Raw genomic sequence first — 3,323 nt, 5'->3', positions numbered from 1 at the left:
CAACGATACAGTGGGGTCAGGACACGAGGATCCTCCCAATTCTAGTCTCTTGTAGGGAAAGGGGTAGCGGGACAGTCTTGGTACCGGTCTGGTACAGGGGCGGCAAGAAGGAGCTCACAATCCTCGAGCTTAGGGGTCTGCAAGGTCGGGCCGCGGCAGCGCCAGCAGGCTAGGATGACAGTTCTCGGCAAGGAGGGCCGCGGCAGCGCCAGCGGGCTAGGATGATAGTTCTCGGCAAGGAGGGCCGCGGCAGCGCCAGCAGGCTAGGATGATCGTTCTCGGCAAGGAGGGCCGCGGCAGCGCCAGCAGGCTAGGATGATAGTTCTCGGCAAGGAGGGCCGCGGCAGCGCCAGCAGGCTAGGATGATAGTTCTCGGCAAGGAGGGCCGCTGCAGCGCCAGCAGGCCAAGACGAAGGTGCACGTTGCAGAGGGCCGCGGCAGCGCCAGCAGGCTTCAGAGATGGGTTCACAAGGCAGGGCTGCGGCAGCGCCAGCAGTCCGTCAAGGATGAGTTCTTCTCGGTGTCTCTCGACTCCAGGATACAACTGCCTTCCTGCTCTGGAGCTGCCCCAGTTATAGGTCTGGTCTCCTTTGATGTCCGGACCCTCGCGCTTGGAGGTCGGGAGGTCCGGGATGAGGGAGTCCAGACACCCAGCAGGGGGGTGGAGCCAGCGCCCGGGGAGGCCGGGGGCGATCGACACCTGGCGGGGGAGAGCCATCGACACTCCTTCCCCCATTGACCTGCCAAGTGGTCTCTTCACCTCCTGGGTGGATGGTGGTGCCTCGATGTCGGGGCCTGGCCAGGCCCAGGGTTGGGGTCGAGCCGAGGCCACGCGGCCTCGTGATGCAGTGTCCAAAGATGGTGGCTGGGCCGGGGCAATGGTGCTGACGGGGGCCCGGGCCAGCCGATACTGGGGTGTTCGGGAGCTGGAGTCCCGTTGGGGACGGGTTGCGGGTTGCTTTGGTGGGTTGCCGGGATCGTTCTTTCTGGGGATCCAGGGAGAGCCGGCGTCCAGGCCCTATCATGCGGGGAGGGAGCGGGCCTTCCACGAGGCCTGTCCAACACCCAGGCAGCCGGAAATCCTAGAATGCCTCCGAAAGTTTAGGGGAGGGAAATGACAACTTTCTAAAAGTGGCATTTTAAAAATTGTAATCTAAAATCCAACTTTACCCTTAAAGAGGATTTTAAATTACAATTCATTTGAGTGCAAACATTATATATGTGCCTGTTCCTATTGAAAAGTTAGCACATAATAAATGTAATTATGTAAACTAATGTTATCCTATAGGAGAGTTAGGCTTTACGGTACTGAAAAACGAATTTACGCGTTTTTCACTAAAACGATATGTAAAACATAAAAACACTGCCCTTCATTTTTAATGCAATAGACTCTACCCTATGGGCTGCTAGGGCCTACTTTAGGGCTGTCTTATATGCATTTAAAAGGTAGGCTTATTTTGCCAGGTCGTATTCGAAGTTTAAACCTGCACGGCAGGCTGGAATGGCAGGCCTTAGACATGTTTTAAAAGGCTGTTTTTAGTAGGTGGCACAATAAGTGCTGCTGCCCACTAGTAGGATTTAATTTATAGGCTCTTGATAGTCGTGGTACCATATATGAGGAACTTGCAAGTAAATTAAATGTACAAATCAAGTGTAAGCCTATTGTACCATGTTTTAGGGAAAGAGGTCACACACTTTTGCATTGGTTATCAGTGTTAAAGTGCACAGAGTTCTAAAATTCAACAAAACGGTTTCAGAAAAGAACAGGGGGGAGGCAAAAAATGTGGGGGTGACACTGTAGAGAGGGCTAATGCCAACATCTTTCAAAAGGACAATCTCTTTAGAGATCTAGGTCCATGGCTCACTTTAGGGACAGCTGGTCTGTCCTGTGACGTGGCAAGCGTGCATGTTTTTTTTTTACCTCAGAAGCCTGCATGGGGCCTTTGAATGCAAAGGGGTAATACACATGACAGTAATGGTCATCATTAAATTTGTCAGCCTGGTTAACACTGTCACAGAAGTGTGTTGGGCTTCAGGTTGCCAAACGTACAATGAACTCCTAAATATTTTAAGGTCCAGTACATCCATTAAGGAATTTGAAATCCTGTAGTGGTTCCCTGATTGATGTATAAAATATGGGTGAGATTTCTCATCAGAATTGTGCCATTCTCACCTGCCAAACATTCCAGTGAGGGATTATTTGTACTTCACCACGTGAAGGAGATTAAAGGTACATGTTCAGGTACTCCTAGCTCTAGTTTAATCAAAATGGGTCCTAGTGCCTAAGTGCTAAAGTCATGGGCTTGTGTCCCTCCATGGTAATATGAAGACAGACAAATGCCTGGTTTCAACTAGTCTTGCTGTTTCTTATGAGGACATTGTCACTGACTCTTTTTTCTTGGACACTTTTCTCTTGCCATGCTTTCGAAAAGTAAAGTAGGTACACAGCAGTAGGCACACCCTTCCTGCCAATTTTCTTTGTGGGGTGAGCAAGAGATCAGTCTCTCACCCTGAGAGTGGGTGTTTCAAGGAAAAAGAATTACAATTTGTAGACCTTTCTCAGAGTAATGGGAGATTCCCCTTCAACAGTCATGCAGCCTGATTCATCATTGGAAAGTTTTGCGAGTCTGAAATAGCGATTCAGAAGGAATCGCTATTCCAGACTCGCAAAACGGGATTCATGTAGGAATAGCCACATTTTTTGCGATTCCTACAGATTCCTTATTTGCGATTAGCATTTAGCTAATCGCAAATGAGATTGCGATTTCAAGGGTGCAGGGGTGTCCAAAGGACACCCTGTAACACCCCTGAAATGTCAAATTACACAGATGTTACACACACACATGTCCAAAAGACATGTGTGTGTGTAACATGCAACTTAGAAAAATGCTTTGAAAAGCATTTTTCTAAGTTTTCGCTATTTACCACGAGGTTTGACCTCGCGGTAAATAGCGGCCCAAAATTGCGAAATCGCAATTTTTAAATGTTTCAAGAATAGCATTTAAGGAATCTCTAATAGAGATTCCTTAAATGCTATTCCTCGCAAATATGCGAGTTCTGAAATAGCGAATTTTGCATTTGGGAGGATGAATCCCAAATGCAAAAATTGCACTCGCAAAGGGACAGATTCTCAGAATCTGGCCCTTTGCAAGAGCAATTACCTTTCATGAATCAGGCTGTTAATTTCCTAATTTTCCAGATTCCAACATCACTCCAATATGAGAGTAGTGAGAACAGTGCTTTATTGATTGGACCCAATAGGGACTGCTTGAATTCCCATGTGTTTGAAAAAAAAATCATTACAGTCTGCAGCCCATTTTTCA

The sequence above is a fragment of the Lissotriton vulgaris genome, chromosome 3_1 (assembly GCF_964263255.1).
Source record: "Lissotriton vulgaris chromosome 3_1, aLisVul1.2, whole genome shotgun sequence".
In the NCBI taxonomy this organism is placed as follows: domain Eukaryota; kingdom Metazoa; phylum Chordata; class Amphibia; order Caudata; family Salamandridae; genus Lissotriton; species Lissotriton vulgaris.
Note: the sequence above shows the minus strand (reverse complement) of the source record.